Below are 6,887 nucleotides of genomic sequence, written 5' to 3' on the forward strand. Positions count from 1 at the left end.
ATTTAGGTTTCCAACATTTTTTTGCATACTGCAAAGTTTTCATATCATTTAGATAAATTCGGGAACTTGTGGTTGCATTCCAAGAAATAGTTTCAAAAAGGTCGAATCATTTTCACCTGGTCTGGAGGACCTTTCATGTTCAGCAAATCGTTTTGAGGAATTTCGACCATATTGCCCCACATATACACTATTACACTCCGGACACTTAAGCTTATGAACTCCAGATTTCTTCATCTTGTCTACTTTATCTTTGACATCGAAAAGAAAATTAGATAACCCGGCATGTGGTCTAAATGCCACTTTCACGTTAGTTCTTCTGGAAAAACCCGTAATTGTCTCTGTTCTTCTACCAAAGTATGTTAGAGTTACAAATTCCTTGATTTCTGGTTATTCGATCTGGAGATAGGTATATTAAATTATAGGTAAATTTGAGGCTTTTCCTGAATAATTTCTGGATTGTGTCTGCACTGAAACCATTATTATGTCCTATCTGTTAAATTGTTTTAAATTTTCCTATCTAGATTATTAGCGGATAAAGGTATCGAGAATACTCTGTGCAACATTGAATTGTAGGTTATAGTTGAATGGAAAATATATATTCAGAGAATTGAATCAGTCATTCATAATGAAAATCTTACTGCCATCACAAAAGATACAAAGAGAAATAGTTATCATGAACTCATTTTTACTGAATTAGAGAAATGATGAAAGATCAACATGAACCCCTCTTGCCCCAAACTATAAAGCCTTATAAAAACATTGAGAAGATAACCCCTTATACGGGTAGTTTCGAATATGAACAGCCCGGTAAGAGAACTAACTAGGAATATGTCTTAACAAGTTGTTCAAAAATATTACCGATTTCGTCCCGCGTCATACAGCATTGACAATTCGCTGACTTCAATGGAAAAGTAAGTTACCAAATCACGGCACATAATTCAATCTTAGTTTCATTCAATGTAAAGAGTATGTTCTCAAACATACCGTACAACAAATGTAAGCCTCCCATTTTAGATATATTGGATTAAGCCAAATTGGACCATATGACTTCCTTTGAAATTCTGACAGCTTTCGATTTATGCCTCAGTCAGGTTCATCAATACATTTTATAAACAGGATTCAGGTTCACCAATGGGCTCACCCCTTAGTCCGCTTTCAGCAGACATATTTATGAAGAGCTTGGAAACCACTTTGGTGAATTTCGACCTGGGTAAAAAACATATTCATTTTTGATACAAATATGTAGACGATATTCTCGCCTGTTTCAGAAGTACTATATGACAGCTGAACTAATGTATGACATTCATGAATAATCTCAATAGAAACATACATTTCACACTCGAATCGGAGAGAGATATACAGAATTATTTCGTAGATCTGACCATTACACATAATTAGCATGAATTCAAGTTCAAAGTATATAGAACACCGAACTGTACACACATCACAATTCCAAGTGATTTTTTCCATCCCAACAGTCAATCATTAGCAGCCTACAATTCAATGTTGCTCATAGCATTTTCGCTACCCCTATCTGCTAACAATCTAAATAGGGAAATTAAAACAATTAGACAGATAGGATATAATGATGGTTTCAACGCAGACACAATCCAGGAGTTACTCAGAAAACAAAGCTTCAAATTTACTTATATAATTAAATACCTCCAAAAAAAATAACCAGAAATCAAGAAATTTGTAACTTTAACAGAGACAATTGCGGGTTTTGTCAGAAAAAACAATATGGAAGTAACATTCAGACCACATGCCAGGTTATCTCATTTCCTTTTTAATGCCAAAGATGAAGTGGACAAGATAGAGAAATCTGGAGTTTATAAGCTCAAATGTCCGGAATGTAATAGAGTTTATGTCGGACAATGTCGTCAAAATTTCTCAAAACGTTGTGCTGAACATGAAAGGTCTTTCAGACCAGTTAAAAATGGTTTTCAAACCATTTCATCATGCCTGCAAAGGTTGGAAACTGAATTATTCTGAATCCTTAGAAATTCATAAGCATAAGCATTGAGGATCTGATCTGCTAAATTATCAAATCGATCTAGTTCACTCACCAGTTTTCAAATTAGCGTATCCACATTGTCACAGTAGATACGTATGGGGCTAATATTATGAGTTATTTCCAGTTCATTGAAATTGTTTGAAAATATCCTTATTGAACGAAACTGCAGTAACAACATTAGTTACTATTTATAGTGAAAAAAAAACATAGGATATTTCAAATACGTTGGAATGCTTGCTACTGATATCAAATTATTTTATAGGATGACGCCATTTTAAATGATAGCAATCCGGAATACTGAAATTAAATGAGTTGAAAATATGAAATACCGCACATATACTAATATTTACAGCTGAAAAGTACATAGATATTATGACATTATATCATTTTGAACAAAGTGGGTTAAATTTGCGACTAAAAAACTAAAACGTCGACAGAGTGAATTTTTGTATAATTATTAATTTTACCGAAAACATTTATAAATGAGTGGCGTGCGTAAATTTTGCTAATAATAGGCTATATATTTGTCAATAAAATTTCATTTGCAGTAAAAATGTCAATCTTCGAAACACGAACAATGTTTTTAACAGTTTTATGAGAGCAAAAGTGAAATTTTAAAATAGCTTCAACTTTTCTATTTGTTTGTTTTCAGTTGGTGACATATCTATTATATTTTCCTAGTGTCCAATACAAAATTACTTCTTGCGCCTTCAAGAAAACATTTTTAACACTCATTTATTTTATTGGTATCGTTTTCGGCTGTATTACTAAAAAAGTCTTATTAAATTGTCTTCTAATTATTTTATAAGTATCGCTTAAGTATGTTGCAAAAGTGCAGTGAGAGAAGTCTTTACAAAACTACTTTTTAAGGGTGTTAAAATTTTATAGTAACTGCCGAAATGTTCATAAAACTATTTTATAGTGTTTGTAAAAGGCCTTACAAAATATTGATGAAGACTATAATGTTTCATAAAACGGTGCCAATTTCCTATTTATAGCAGTTTTATAAACACATTGAAAACATTTCTGGGAGAAATGCAGTTTTATGATTTGTTTTTCCGAAACATTTCCGCAACTATTATAAAATATGGAATTGCTAGTTGGGCAAACCGTTATTTTCAACACATCGACACATATTCCAATCATCAACTGATTATCCCCAAGAGGACGATTAAATCAGTCATTTGGTGATTGAAACGCGGGTCTAGGTATTAAAAATAATGGTTTGGTGTTGGGATTGAACTACAGTAATATTCATCTTTGAGACTTATTCCAAGAAGCATATTTCCCCACTAGTTCACACAAGTTCTTTTTTGAATATTTGTCATATTTTTCTGAACATCATTTGTGTTGTTCGTTCATGAATTACTTATCTTCTGTGATCTAGTCTGCAGCAGAAGTCTTTGTTATACAACCCTATTTGGTTCAGAGGTTTTCTGAATGGACAATGTCCAGTAATTACCCCTGTCCCCATTTCGCATACTGCTCAGTTTGTAATTCTAGGTAGCTCATTGTATATTTGCCATCAGAGAGTGATACATTGACATGGATTCAATCACATATCGAGTGAAGCCAAGTCATAACGTCTGGTTTCAGCCCCCATGTGTTTCCATAAAAATGTCTGGCCAACACAAGTGCGCCTTGTCTAGGTCAATCTGAAATTTAGTATAACTCCCAAATATTTGACACCTCTCAACAGTTTATCTCTCTCACTCGGAATTGTAAAGGTACTAGTCCCTCTATCTTGATTATCTTGATGAAGGCTACCATAATCCATTCCACTAGACTTATGATGAATTCTTTTCTCTAGGTACATCTCAGGGAGCCACGTTCATTTTTATTATTCGTGGATTGAGTATTTTGTCAATCACATGGATAACGTCTTTACAAAGGAAGATGGCTTCATCTTCATCATCAGGCTTGTCCTTCATGGACAGTTGGGTCGAGCATCATCGACTAGACCATGGCGTGCCGAAACAACGCACTCTGGTGTATCGGGATTTGATTAGATCCTTAAAATGGCGTCATCCTATAAAATAATTTGATATCAGTAGCAAGCATTCCAACGTATTTTAGCTACTATGTTACCCGTATAAAACTGTTAAGAAACACTTAGTTCTGGGAGTGATGGTATTGCGGCAGAGTCGGACTACTTTTAAAGCTATAGGTTCCTACAAAAGTGCTTGTATGAATAAAGGATTTCTGTTTCTGTTATTCGCAAGAAAAAAACTGAAGCACTAGGTTAGGTGGGATAGTGTTTGTTCAGTATTTCCAATATACAGGGCGACTCAAAAAGCTTTCAGAAAGTTTTTTAATGAAACATCCAGTAATTACTTCGTCTATTTGAAGCACCTCGAATTGAATCTAAACCCAATGCCTTAAAAATATTGAACTTACTTATGGGGTTCCTATACTCAATAAAAATCAAATATTTGGAAGTTGCTAAAGAACTAATTTCCACCAAGATATCGATGGTGTCCCACTTGAATAACTGAAAAAAAAATCTTACTAAACATAACTGATATTGTGAGGAATTTTTCAAAGCTGTGATTAGGAATCAATGTCAGCTGGTTGCTCTTAAATGCTGCGTTTTATTCTTGTTGACAGCAAATATATATTAGCAAAAGCAATTTAATTTTATAACAGTTTTTGAATTGTAGTAAATATACCATACTATAAAATAGTTGGGAAATTATCATTGAAGTGACAATATAGTGATGAAAATAAAATGGTGTCTGAAAGCATTCTAATAAAATAGTTTCATTGAAACTTCAGGAAACAGTTATAAAATTAGCTTGAAATAGTTTTATAACTATCATAAAAATCTCACAGAAAAGTGTTATGAAGCTACTACATAACTATTTACTTTTTTAGGAAAATAAGTTTCATAAGTTAGTTGTAAAAACGTTTCTGTGATAATTTCCTGTCTATTTCATAATGGTTTTTTAATTTCATTTCATAAACGTTTCTATGATAAATTCATGAAACACTTTTATTGCCTACAACTGTATTGTGTTCACGGATCATCTAATATAATCAATTAGCATTTTGGAAGTAATTATAAAATACTAATGAAATAAAAGTGTTGCAACACCATGGAATTATAAAACAACTTTGCTGATTGGGTGGTGTTCAAATCAAATCAGTTTATTTCCGGAGACTCCACAGCATGGAAAAAGTTAATTAAACTAAAATATAGAAATTCACAATACAAATAATTTTATATATATATATATATATATATATATATATATATTAGAATGTAGGTTTTCACGGATGGTAGAATATGGTAGAATATGGTAGATATATATATATATATATATATATATATATATATATATATATATATATATATATACATGAAAGAGTAAAGATATGAAAATATCAAAGAGAAGTATGAAAAAACATGAAACTGAAAAATATGACAATTGAAAATAGTACAGTCTAAACTGATGCAATCAAATTATAATTATTTCCAAATCAGCCTGGTAATATTCATTGAGGGAATAAAATGTATTGTCATGTAACAGTTTTGATGCTCAACAGAGTTGAGCATCAATATTCAAACCTAAACATTTTACAGATGAGGTTTGTTGTATTGACTTGCCATTTATTTTGACCAGAACACTGCGATCATTCTCATGTAGTGAAAAAACTGTGATAATAGTTTTTGAGCTGTTCAGAATAAAACCATTTTGATAACAATATTTTTGCATATTAGCAACTGCTTGATTGGCCTGACTCGACAATCCCTCATAATCTGAAGACTTCAGAGTGAACGAAGAATCGTCGGCAAATTGCACTGTACACTGTTGACGATTACTGTTGTTGAGATCATGTAGGAATAAAAAAAGAGAATAGGTCCTAGGACGCTACCCTGGGGAACACCGGTGGAAACGACACAGGTTCTAGAGTGGAAGGTTCCAGCACAGTTCCTCACAGTTTGCGTTCTGCAATCCAGATAAGATCTCAACCAATCCAGAGATGAGCCACGAATTCCTAGACAAAACAGTTTGCTCAGTAGTAAATCGTGATCAACAGTGTCGAAAGCTCGTGAAAGTCGAATAGCACACTTTACGTTTTTTCACCTCTATCGAGATTAGAAATGACTTCATTGACTAAATTCATCGTGGCATCCTGAGTGGACTTGCCAATTTGGAAGCCATATTGACAGTCTCGGATGATTTAATACTTCTTGCAAAAAGAGAGGAGTCTTCTTTGATAAGTTTTCTCGAATATTTTGGAAAATGCAGATAGTAACGCAATTCCTCTGTAATTGGAAACCGAATGCCTTGTCATTTTTCTTATGGAAAGGCACTATTATTGCATGTTTGAGTCGAGTAGGGAATATACCTTCGGCTGAGGAGATATTGATGAGGTATAAGAGGGGTTCGATCAAATTTTCAACCACCTTGAACAAGAGGTTGCAAGGTACTTCATCCACGCCACTGGAAGTCTTAGAATATATCGATTTCACTATCTCGAGTAGTTCTGTTTCATCCAGAGGATATACAAAAAGTGAGTTGGATTTAATGTCACAGTTATTGACTAAAATAGAATATGTTTCTTTGACTAATTTTTGGACAGAATTCAAGAAGTAATCGCTGAATGTTTGGGAGATATCATCACCCTCGTTTACAGATAATTAATTTTCATCAATAAAATATTTTGGCAAGAATTGGCTTTTTTTTATCAAATGCGGTATTCTGTTTGATTATAGTCCAGGCAACCTCTGATTTATTCGTGGCTTCAAGAAATTTGTGGCCGAAGTAAGACTTCTTGAAAGTTTCTATCTTTTGTCGATGCTGTTTCAAAAGTAATTTATATTGTTGGTTAATGATTTAATCAGATCGGATTTTATTGATGTGGAAAA

The sequence above is a fragment of the Leptinotarsa decemlineata genome, unplaced genomic scaffold, assembly GCF_025532065.1.
Source record: "Leptinotarsa decemlineata unplaced genomic scaffold, Ldec_3_MD MMD2_tig00026328_RagTag_RagTag, whole genome shotgun sequence".
NCBI classification, from domain to species: domain Eukaryota; kingdom Metazoa; phylum Arthropoda; class Insecta; order Coleoptera; family Chrysomelidae; genus Leptinotarsa; species Leptinotarsa decemlineata.